We start from the raw sequence: 13,731 nt of genomic DNA, 5'->3' as shown, positions 1-13,731 counted from the left end.
GAAAAATATTGTATATTGATGAATCCCCTTGGATTAAACTAATTAGCTCAGTGTCAGGACAAATACATTGAAATCAAATGTATTCAGCATATGTAGTTACTAATTTAAAACCAGGTTATAAAGGATTTAAAGAGACATGACACAGAAATTATTTAAGAATGTACATTTATTTAATCATCCACACACAACAGCCACAACAGCCCAATAAGCAGCATTCCTTTAGCCCCTTTGAATGAGAGAGGGAGATATATATATATGGTTAAACTTTTTAATTCATATACATGATTTTCTAGATTATATATATATATATATATATATATATATATATATATATATATATATATATATATATATATATATATATATAATCTAGAAAATCATGTACATGAATTCAAAAGTTTAACCATTTGTTATGCAATTAAATTTAGATTAATATTTATTATAAGTAATAAAAAATATATATTTTACCATGTTTAACTGTAATATATATTTCTGGTTTAAACTTGGAAGAACCAAAAAGCACACCTAACTGTTAACTGCACATCTTTAAGTATATAAGAGCAATACCCACCTATTGAATGGTCTCCCTTCTTTCCTCAGTTGTTTGTCAATTTTTTGATTAAATTCTTCTACTTCACTGAAATAGAGAACAAGTACTAATGGGTTAACGTAAATATCAGTAACAAAAAGGTTCTCTACGCATTGTGCCAAAATAAAGCATATTCTGACCTGTAATGATATTTTGTGCCAGAAGGGTAGACCTGCTCAGCATCATCTGAAGACAAACCCCTCAAGACACACAGAGCATATATGATGGCCTATGAAAAAAAAAATAAATCATTTAAATGAACTAATATACCACCACTGAACAGCAAATATCATTATACATGGGTCGATAAATGAGTAACACCCAGCATGCAATTTATATACAGTAGATTTTTGTAAGTACATTATTTGATCTGGCATACCTCTGGAAAAAGAAGGTGTTGGTGTCCTGTTTAGTACGTCTTTAAGATAACCAAAAAGGTTATCTTGCTCTTCCTCACTGTCTATGTAGACAGGCACCTGGAAAGATGCTTGCTTATGCAACCTCTTAGAGGGCTTCCCTTTGAGAACACCCTATGGGCAAACGATGGTATAAAACAATTATTTAAAGAAATGTATTACACTAGAGACAAAGATGGATAAATGTGAAGATTGTTGAAGTACCACCAAATGCTCCTCAGACCCCTTTAACTTTACAATAAAGTCGTCAATTTTCCTTTCCAATTTTCTTTTTTCCTCTGTTGTGCGGACTTCAACAGCCTGAATGTGAAGTGGGATTTCCTCATAGCACACTTTTTTGGCACCCTGTACATTGGCTGAAGTTTTCCTTGGAGCAAGTTTCTGGCCTCATTAGTCCAGAAGGCAAACCGCTGACCATATCTTTGAAAAATAACAAGATTAATCTAAAATACTGCATAGCTTTTCCCTACACTACACTGTAAAAAATTGCTGTTAAAAAACGGTCAGATTCTACGGTAAAATAATGTTTTTTCACTAAAACAGTAATATTCTGTTAAAAACAGTGCTTTCTGGGTAACATTTTTGTTTTCGAGAAAGTAACCAACTGCAGAAAACTGTGAGCTAACAGAGTTCAGATTCGATGTTCTGAAGTCTGTGTTTGAAATCACGCTTTGTGTCCTTGTTCACTATTTCATACACTAGTTAACTAATCTAGTTCACCTGACAGTTTTAATGAACACTAATGAGTGAATTCAGACACTGATGAACACCTGCTGTTAATAATTACAATTACTGAAGAAAATAAACAAGAAATACAAACAGTGACTTGAGTTACAACATTAAATAAAATAAAATAAAATAAAACAGCTTCAGTCTTAGCAGAGGATCATTAAACAACTCCACAAACAACAGCAGACACACACTTATTACTGACTGATTTGACTTCCATACTATTCTCATTGAGATCCAACAGAAATTAAGGTGTTTTTTGTGTCACCGTAATGGAGTGAGGGGCTGATTTAGTTGGGCTCTTCACCCTTGAACTCATTTAAGAAGACTTTCCAACTGCTGTAATACAGAGTTTACAAAATGTTTGTACTATAGCAATAAAGTTGGGAAGTCAATAAATAGAGAAATTTATTTATCTGAAATTAGTTCTGATAAATGTTTTGGTATAAATCTGGATGAAGGGCCTCATGCAATAAATTTTATACTTAGTTGCAGGTATTAAATTAATTAATGAGAAGTGGAAACAGAAAAGATACCTCCGTAATTACTTAACAGTTAAGAAGTAACAAACAAAAACAGTTCAGTTATGACAAATACACACTCAGACCTCATGAATCTGACCTTGTATCTCAACAATGGTAACATCTCAAATGTTTCATGCTGTAATGCATGCTGGGAGTGGCACTGTACAAATATCCCAGCATGCATTGCGGTATAAATAAATGTTGTATAATGGTCTAACGGTTTTCTTTATTTGTGTTTGATTCTGCTGTTGTTTATGTTTAGACTTTCAGTTGCCTGTTTGTGAGTTAAACTGTTAATTTTGTTAAATTTTGTTAAATTTGTTGTCACCATTATTGAGGTTCATCCGCTGAATATTGATGTCTCTTTGAGTGCGATTTACACCATAGAGCAGTGTTATTGTCCAAGATATTCTTAAAAACTTCCAGAAATCATTGCCATATATAGACATATAATGTAAAACAATAGATTTAACATTGAATAGGAGCAGTAAATTTTATTATAGTAAATGAGAACAGACTCTGCCATTTAATAGCAACATGAACATCACCAGATCTTATTTAGGTTTTTGGCTGGCTTGCCACAACAAAAGAGCTTTTCAAACAAAGTTCTTAACAATTGCAGCAGCCAAGATATATTAACATTAAAAATGACAGGGCTAAGAGCCCAACTAAAGCAAACTCTGTTCTCCATGATGGTGACGTAAAACTTTAACTTTTTCTCAAGAAGAACTTTAGTAGATGTTATACAAAAATACATGTATTAAGTAATAAGTGTAGCTGGTGATGATGTTTGTAGAGTTGTTTAATCATCCGCTGATCATTTAAATGATTTAATCATTTGTTGTTCTTCAGGTTATTTCATTATAAAGCTGTGACTAAAGTTTTGTATGTTCTGTTCTTGTTTTTTCCCTTCAGTATTTCTTCATTTGTTCATTGTTAATCCTCAATTATCATTTAATTAGTCAGTTAATTAATGAATTTACTTCAGCTTTGCTCCATGTTTCTTGAACACTCAGTAGTGTGGACACTTCAATTAAAACTGAAGTATATGCTCTGGGGTTTAAAGGGTTAAAGGTGTGAGAGGTAAAAACACAGTGTAAAAATGTATTTTAACAGTAATATACTGTTAATTTACACAACGGAAGTAGACTGTAAAAAAACAGTAGATTGCTGGCAACCACAGCTGCCAGTAGATTACTGTTAAATCAAGGAAAAAACAGTATTTTACTGTTAAACCTGAAGCTAATTTCTTCTGTCTGCCACCGTTGTGGAGGAGAGTAGAGCCAGTGTATGAGTTAAAGATGAACAATGAACTGCTGATGTTATTCTGCATGTTTCTCTATTTAAATATAGCGGCTGTTTAGTTGCTGATGCAGTCAAAATCTCTCTGGTAGTTCCAGATTTACATGTTTGTGTGCTGTTGTGAAAAATAAGACATTAGAGTTAAACCGAACTTTTCTAATTAACTAAAATAAGTTATCATTATAAGTATGCTTCTAAGCATATATAGCACATTACTTCATAAACTCATTCAGCAGTTGACCAAGTTGAGGCAGTTGCTTTCAGTGAGCAAAATGAGTTCACTTGAGTATTGTGTAAATCAATGTAGTCCATGTATTTTTACAGCAACATACTGTAAAAAAACAGTACATTGCTGGCAACTGCAGCTGCCAGTATTTTACTGTTTTTTAACGGGACAATTTTTAACAGTGTACATTACCTTACAGCTTCATATAGCATGAAACAACTATTGCAAATATTTCCTATTTATCTTATGAGGACGATAGACATTATACTTTATTATACATTATCCAGCAAACACATACTATAACATCCAATATATATATATATATATAAATAAATTAATTAATTTATATATATATATATATATATATATATATATATATATATATATATATATATATATATATATATATATATATATATATATATTAGGGATGTGCGGAGCAGCCGGTATTTGTATTTGTATTTGTATTTGTTGAGGGGGAAAAAGTATTTGTATTTGTATTTGTATTTGTATTTGTATTCGAGTAAAATTCAAAATGGCGCAGAAATATATATTTTTTCTATTACACTTCTAATTTACGTTATAGTGAAAGTATTGTTTAATTATACCCATTATAAAAATTATAGATATGCAATATTGGCTGTTGTTTTTGAACATGTAATAAGAAATGTCATTGAAAAGAAAATAACATAGAAGCCATTATCTCATCCATGGTTAAACCAACAACTAATAAAATACCATTGTGAATATTATGAACCCCACCACCACCATTCTTGTTTAAGGACACTGAATAGACAGAATAAAAACAAATAATACTTCAAAAAACTGTTCTTCTTCTGAAAGAACTTTTTTCCAATGGACAGAATTCCAAAAATAAGCTAAATAAATCTAAATAAAACCCTGCCTGGGAGATCTGGCAGAACAAAAGTATTCTATATAATACTAAAAGATACAGCCCTGCTATTATCATCTGCCAGCCACAAAAAAGACACAAAGTTTGTTTGTTTGTTTATTTAGAGATATCTGCAAATATTTTTCAATGGAAGTCAATGGAGGAATATGACTAGTCTATCATAATATATTTGCAGATATTTCCAATCTGAATTATAATTATGACAAGTCAAAATATAATTAGAGATATCTCTAAATATATTTATGGATAGTCTCAACAAGGTTTAAATGCTAAAACGGCTTGCCATACGCACAGTGGCACAGTGGAGATTTCTCTAGTTATATCGTTACAGTCGTTTGATATGCAGTGACATGCAGTCAAATATTTCGCCAAACAGTCCTTAGGGATGCGGTGACACGCAGTCAGATATTTTACCGGACAGATCCGCCACTTTTGGCGCGCATAAACAATCATAAAGCTCTCGTGCTGCAGGAATGAGGAGGTCTGCTGAAGGCGCGCAGCTGACGTGCAGTGAGGGGTTTGCGTCTTTAATAAACTACGGCAGTTTGCGATCACTGAACAGTAAGAATGATTAATAAATCCATATGAAACAACCCCTTAAAAGTCACGTCTCACTTTCAGTTTCGGGCTTTGGCGCGTTTTGCACTGAGCGTGTGTGTCTCTCTCTCTCTCTCTCTCTCTCTCTCTCTCTCTCTCTCTCTCACTCACTCACTCACTCACTCACGCGGGCATGCACTGTGGTCTCATGAGGAAACGCTGCTTTTTGATATAGTGTTTTTCTTGCTCCCGAATACAAATAAAGTATTTGTTCGAATCAAGTATTCGTAAAAACACGCTATTCGTGCCTTTCCGAATACCGTATTCGGGTTCGGCTCCACCCTTAATATATATATATATATATATATATATATATATATATATATAAACATAAAATGGAAAACAGCACATGAAATTTTTCAAAAGTGTTACAGAGGTGCCACATACCCTTCTATTTTGAAGCGTTCCATCAGAAGAAGACACCACCACTTTAGAATTAAAGGCATGTCCATCTGAAAGATGCGTCAAAGTGATGGGGAAAATCTTTAATTCATGATGTATCCATTTTATTTAAGATGAAGAGAAATTTAAAGTGAGAAATTTCTTCTAACATTTTCTCTAAATCAGGAGTGTCCAAACTCGCCTGGGCTAGCTAATCAAACTCTTACTAGGCTTTCTAGAAACATCTTTACAGGTGTGTTGAGGCAAGTTGGAGCTAGAATATGTAGGACACCCGACCTTCAGGACCGTTTGGACACCCCCGGTTTAAATAAACGTACCTCCTGGAATTCAATTGCCACACTGGTCACAGAACAAAGGGTATACTGCAATAAAAAAGATGTAAAAGCTTTTATTCACAGGGTTGACAAAGGCTTGTTTATACTTAGTTAAAAACCTTAGACCTCACCATAAGCATAAAAAGCCCACAGTCATTACCACAGCTCTGGCGTGGCAAGCCCTAAAAGTAAAAAAAAAAAAAAAACGATTCAGACGCCACTGTCTATCTCTTGTAGTAATATTTTTTTGAAATAGCCGTATGTTTAGTCACTGCAACATCATGCCCAGTCTTCTCAGTCCACTTTCCAGGATCAATTTGTTGTGCAAGATTTCAACAAAAAAGAAAAAAAAAAAAGGATAAGAACGGGGACTGAGAATATCAGTACAGCCTAGAGGAATGTAGGCACAATATATCAGTACAGCCTACACGAACGTAGGCACAATATATCAGTACAGCCTAACGTAGGCACAATATATCAGTACAGCCTATAGGAACGTAGGCAAAATATATCAGTACAGCCTATAGGAACGTAGGCAAAATATATCAGTACAGCCTATAGGAACGTAGGCAAAATATATCAGTACAGCCTATAGGAACGTAGGCAAAATATATCAGTACAGCCTATAGGAACGTAGGCAAAATATATCAGTTCAGCCTATAGTAACGTAGGCAAAATATATCAGTACAATCTATAGGAACGTAGGCACAATATATCAGTACAGCCTACACGAACGTAGGCACAATATATCAGTACAGCCTATAGGAACGTAGGCAAAATATATCAGTTCAGCCTATAGGAACGTAGGCAAAATATATCAGTACAGCCTATAGGAACGTAGGCACAATATATCAGTACAGCCTACACGAACGTAGGCACAATATATCAGTACAGCCTATAGGAACGTAGGCAAAATATATCAGTTCAGCCTATAGGAACGTAGGCACAATATATCAGTACAGCCTACACGAACGTAGGCACAATATATCAGTACAGCCTATAGAAACGTAGGCACAATATATCAGTACAGCCTATAGGAACGTAGGCACAATATATTAGTACAGCCTGTAGGAACGTAGGCACAATATATCAGTTTAGCCTATAGGAACGTAGGCACAATATATCAGTACAGCCTATAGGAACGTAGGCACAATATATCAGTTTAGCCTATAGGAACGTAGGCACAATATATCAGTACAGCCTATAGGAACGTAGGCACAATATATTAGTTTAGCCTATAGGAACGTAGGCACAATATATCAGTACAGCCTGTAGGAACGTAGGCAAAATATATCAGTACAGCCTATAGGAACGTAGGCAAAATATATCAGTACAGCCTATAGGAACGTAGGCACAATATATCAGTACAGCCTATAGGAACGTAGGCACAATATATTAGTTTAGCCTATAGGAACGTAGGCAAAATATATCAGTACAGCCTATAGGAACGTAGGCACAATATATCAGTACAGCCTATAGGAACGTAGGCACAATATATCAGTTCAGCCTATAGGAACGTAGGCACAATATATCAGTTTAGCCTATAGGAACGTAGGCACAATATATCAGTACAGCCTATAGGAACGTAGGCACAATATATTAGTTTAGCCTATAGGAACGTAGGCACAATATATCAGTTCAGCCTATAGGAACGTAGGCAAAATATATCAGTACAGCCTATAGTAACGTAGGCACAATATATCAGTTTAGCCTATAGGAATGTAGGCACAATATATCAGTTTAGCCTATAGGACCGTAGGCACAATATATCAATACAGCCTATAGGAACGTAGGCACAATATATCAGTTTAGCCTATAGGACCGTAGGCACAATATATCAATACAGCCTATAGGAACGTAGGCACAATATATCAATACAGCCTATAGGAACGTAGGCACAATATATCAATACAGCCTATAGGAACGTAGGCACAATATATCAGTTTAGCCTATAGGACCGTAGGCACAATATATCAATACAGCCTATAGGAACGTAGGCACAATATATCAATACAGCCTATAGGAACGTAGGCACAATATATCAATACAGCCTATAGGAACGTAGGCACAATATATCAGTTTAGCATATAGGACCATAGGCACAATATATCAGTACAGCCTATAGGAACGTAGGCACAATGTATCAGTTTAGCCTATAGGAACGTAGGCAAAATATATCAGTACAGCCTATAGGAATGTAGGCACAATATATCAGTTTAGCCTATAGGACCGTAGGCACAATAAATCAATACAGCCTATAGGAACGTAGGCACAATATCAGTTTAGCCTATTGGACCGTAGGCACAATATATCAGTACAGCCTATAGGAACGTAGGCACAATATATCAGTTTAGCCTATAGGAACGTAGGCAAAGTGTAAATTGTTGTATGAACATATCAAACTGTATGCCTCATTTGTGGACCTCAAAATGATTCTGTACTCAGCATTACCAAATCCAGACTCATGCATTGCATACTGGGAGTCTAAAAAGGCGATCTCTCTCATGTGTGGCTTCATAATCTATAATGTGGTATTTGAACAACAAATAAGCACAATTTAAAAGTCATTAGGACAAAGAGTAGAGCTGGAATTCACTCTGTTGGAATATAGGATACATAAATACTACTAAATTTACTATCTGGCATTTTGTAACAGTCCCAATTCCTTACACAGAGAAAGAAGTGTTCTGGCCCATTTGAGTTGGTCCATGCTGGAACCACCAACAAGTCTTTCATATCAACATCCTCCTAATATTAATGAAATGCCTTGTCGTTATACAAATCTACATTTTTGGGACATAAATATATTATTTTCTGCATACTCACTGGAAAATTGGTAGACATATGTTTTGGTTTATGCTTCCATGTATAGGAACTACGTACATGTTCTCTACATATATGTCTTTTCCCTATTTAAAAAAAAAGAATCCATTTAAAATAGACAATATTATGAAAGAATACAGTAAAATATGCATTTTGATTAATTTATGCTTTTGATCTTTTGTATATACATATTACATACATGCTGCTGAGCTGCTTCATAAATCAATCTGAAACAGGCATTACCAATCTGCCAAAAACACCAAAAAATAAATAGATCAATAAAATCAATGCAAATATAAATCAATCATAAAAAATGCAATCATGACTTTCCCCCTCCTAATTTTAACAAATTTCTCACTACTAACCTCAGAATCCATGTCTCTTTGCAGCCCCAAGCTCCAAAAGGCTTAACGGGTGAGACGTGTGGACCCATCTTTTATAATAATTTCTGCTCCAGGCAGTCTCATATCCAGAACATAGCTGAGCTGGAAATAATAATTATTAATATGGGTGTAAAACTTATTTTAACAGTATGTTTTCTACAGCAAGATTTGAAAAAGGACTTTTGAGCATGTGTGTTGCTTATGCATACAAGAATACAGTTTATGGATATTCTTGCTTTCTGATGGTTTACATTTTATTATTATTATTGTTTTAAATAAAAAGACTAAAATCTAACTTACCAATTTGTCTTGGATGGTATTTAGTTCTTCCCAGGGCTTACACGGTGTTGTGAAGTCAAGGAGTGCTAATGGCCTGGGTGGAATGAGGGAGGATGCAGTGAGGGATGATGGCCTGGGTGAAGTGAGGGGCGATGCAGCAAGGGATGATGGCCTGGGTGCAGTGAGAGACAATGCACCGAGGGACGATGCAGTGAGGGATGATGGACTGGGTGCCGTGAGGGATGGTGTGGCGAGGTACGATGGTTTAAGCATCTTGGGAGCTGCACTTAGAAGTGCCAAAGAATGCTTTCTTGGGCATTGGCTCTTCTGAAACTAAAACAGAAAATTATTATATGGTGCCAGCATACCTCTGCATGTCCAAAAAAAAAAATATATGGGGTGAAAATCAACATGTCTGTGACCTGTGAACCTGTGAATCCACTGAGTGCCAGGTTAACATGGAGTTGGCATGGAGGAGTGGGTTAAAGGCATATCAGTGCACACATATTAAATCAGTAACATACTGTTCATCTTATGCTTCCTCTCCTCTGCTTAGTGACATTACACTTACTGAGATGGTGAACAGCAAATGGTTTGGTGAGGATAAAAAGAAGGTTTGCCTTGATCGGCAAACCTTGCAAAAAGCAATCATGTACCTCGGTCTGTGCACTGCAAAACTGGAACCCCCAAATCAGTGAAATACATTTCTGTATATGAGCCTACAATTTCATATTTCAGTCGACTTGGAAGAGTCACGGTGTCATATGACACCAAAAAAAAAAAATTCATGGCACTGTCCATGTCAGAAGACAAGGAGGTCATGCATACACAAATATATTGCCAAATGGCACTTGTTTCAGACAAACATCGGGCTGTTTAATAAAGTGCGGAGCACTGAGGAATTGGAATTTCTTACATCAGCAGGGGACGACAACAGATGGAGTGAAGCCGATCATCAGGGTGACAGACTGTATCCACCAAAAGATAAGGAAAAGTTAAAAGTCATGGTTCAGTATATTCTGATGAAAAAAAGTTACCTCCAGTTCTTCCTGAAGAGATACGTCTTCCATCAGTGGAAAAAGAAAATCCAAGGCATCTAATCTCAGAGGAGATGATGTGCCAGCACTGTCCTGGCAATGTACCTCTGGGTGACCCGATCCTTATTACGCAAAAGGCTAAAATCCTCACCAGCTCACGCATTGTTCAGGGTTGGTCTGTGATATAGATTCTGTATTATTAAACAGTTAATTCACTAATTCATTTATTTATTTTTTTTTTATATTTTTATTTCTAGATGTGTCTACCTACTGTAAGCTGTGTCATCAATGTGGAACCTACTTTCGGTACCAAGAATGGAAAGAAGGCATACACAATTTTAATGATCAAGTACTTCTTGACCTCCCTTTATGCATAACAATAAGAAATATGCTACAGGTAGTTTTGGGGGAAATTATATTGGGGGAAAATTACATCTATAATCTTCCCAGTTTCAGGGTTTTCATTATTATGTTTTTCTTTTAGGTCCATACTGCTGTCAGCAGAGTGGTGGAATATTTGGAAAGAACTACAGGGGTACAATTTCCCTCAGCTGATGCTGTTCTGCAAGGATATCTTCACTTTGAAGCTCTTGCAGAACATAATTATCAGTATTCTTGTGTGAACTGTGGAGACAATCCACCAGTTGTAATCATGGACCTTCATAAGAAGGGGGCCTTCCATTTGTCAGGTAAGGATAGTTTCATTGAAAAGAGTGAAGTTAACATCTGCTACTAATTTTCACCAAGTGTACGGTTTTAATTTCTGCACAGATTTGATATTTGTGTAATGTTTCTACTTTATTTCTTTAGTAAGTGACCTTGCACTGCCTCCAGAGGACTTCCAAGGAGAGGTTGACATGCACAGTTCTTGGGAGGCACTTTCAGTGGAGAGGATTGGTAGAGGATTTGTCACAAGTAAACAAGAAAAGCAAATAATTCCTATTTATGGAAATAAAAAATCACTGTGCAAATGACAATGCAAATTGTTCTGGCAAATCAAGTAGCATAATTTTAGATCCACAAAATGTTTATAAATGTAAATCTTAAGCTGTTTTAACAGTTATTTCTTATTTAATGTGATTTTCAACAAAGGTCAACAAAAAAATCCATTTATAGTCCCACCAAGTTTCCACTTTTGAGCCCCATGGATAGGAAGCAAGACACGTCGATCAAATTGTGTCCTTAATACAGAGTTTAAAAAAGTTTGTCCGCCAAAACCGGCTGAGGTCTTTGAGATAACAGTGACAGAAGATCGCCTCAGAGAGGAACTATACAGACAAAAGGTATGTATTAGATTTTCTCTTTTTAGGAGTCATTATTTTAATCGAATACATGCCTCCTCATATATGTAATTTGTTTTACTTTATAGATTCATGTGGTTAGGAAATTATGTAAGGAGTGTGGGTTAGATTCGTCAGGATCACGAGCTGACCTCCTTCTGAGGTTGTCCTGTGAAATGAAGTCAAGGCAGACATACGACAAGATTTTTCAAAAGATCTGGGTGGCTTCAGGTGCTTCCACAGCTGGTAGTTTTTAATAGTTTGAACTTATTTTTTTTATAGTTTTGTTTGATATACCTTTGTGAGGATAAACATTGGTTAACTTTTTCCCCTCTCAGGTGGTTGGGCTTTGATTTTGTGCCTGTGCAGCATTGTGTACAGCATCAAATTTAACATTCGTGCAGAAAGCCCACATGACTTTGCAGACATGTTGCTTTCCTTGAAGCACATGCCAAATGTCGTCATACATGACTTTGCACGTGGGTTAGCAACCCACATGGACCTTAGAGAACCAGAAAGTTTGCCTTTCAAGCCATTTGAAGGACGGTTAAGAGCACCAACTCCAGACAACATAGCCAAAGCCAAAGATGGGAAACTGAAGGTCTCATTGCCTTGGCTAAATTGTAAAAAAAACATCCCAGACACTGAAGGTCATCCAATAACCGGTTCAGCAGAACATTATGCTCTGTATGACCGGTTCCATGAGGACAATACAAAAGATCCTTGTGATGTCCTGCGGAAACTTGACCTGGTCCCACAACTCGCGGGACAAGTGAACAGTCAAGTTGCAGAACAGCTATTTTCCAGAATGAAGAAAAACAATTACTTTTTAAACATGGCTTTACTATCGACTCATCTGTTTCTTTTGAGAAATATCATACATCATCATAACATGCACAGAAATGAACAACGACTAGGCAACATAAAAAGGGCTTTTGAAAATGATGTCACAATGAACAGGCACAGCCAGGCAGTGTTGGGTAATTATTTTATTTATTTATTTATTTTTATGTATTAAATACAATTATAAGTGCAGAACATTTATTGTTCAATTTGATTGTATGATTTAATTTTCAGCAAATCCACTGTCATCTGAGAGAGTATCCACTGTTCCAATGAACAATGATGAAGCAACTGGTGAGTAAAGTTCTAATTTTATGAGTTTGCAATTTTGAACATGCACAGATATATGTGAATGGCACCATTAACTATGTCTGTAAATGTAGATTTTATACTAAACAAATAATAAAATAATAAATGAACCATTTGTTAATGCTTAATAATTTATAGTATGCTGTTTTTATAAAGTGTTACCCAACAGTTTGAGATAACATTAATGAAAATATTCCTATACGTTGTTTTCAATTATATTGGCCATCACTTCATATTGGCCAGGTAGATATAGACATTAACATGCCTACACAATAAACATAGATATTAACATGTGTAGACATACTACATTATAATAAGAGTCTATGGTCAAGGCATGCAAATTTATACTTAGCTAATGTGATAAAACAATGAGTAGAACAGGTTTTCACACTTTTATACAGAAAATTATAGGTAAATCTGAAACATTTTATAATTATTAGCCGTTAAGTCAACAGTTTCATTAAACCATGGCCATGAATTGAGAACGTCGTAATATTTAATTCAATTAGAAAATGAATTCCCAATTGGTGGGAATAATTTATTAAAAGTTAGCAACACTTATTTTAGTTGTGTAAACTTCTCCACACTTACTATTATATTTTAATCTTCTTCTGGAAAAAAAAAATCGTTGCGTAACAACTTTCCGCAATTTTTGTCAAAGGCCCTTGAAACTAGGGTAAATCGCGGGCTAATCGAGCATGTTTGCACAAACTTTGCACAGTATAAAACAGTGACAGTACTAAATAAACACCAACTTTTACAGTT

At 35.4% G+C, this 13,731-nt stretch overlaps 1 pseudogene; it reads left to right on the top strand.

Annotated features, from left to right (window-relative positions):
* The first annotated feature begins 9,600 nt into the window (after positions 1–9,600).
* LOC137487680 (HMG domain-containing protein 3-like) lies at positions 9,601–13,731 on the top strand (annotated as a pseudogene).

This window comes from Danio rerio, chromosome 3 (assembly GCF_049306965.1).
Source record: "Danio rerio strain Tuebingen ecotype United States chromosome 3, GRCz12tu, whole genome shotgun sequence".
NCBI lineage: Eukaryota > Metazoa > Chordata > Actinopteri > Cypriniformes > Danionidae > Danio > Danio rerio.
This window is presented reverse-complemented; position numbering and strand designations above follow the sequence as displayed.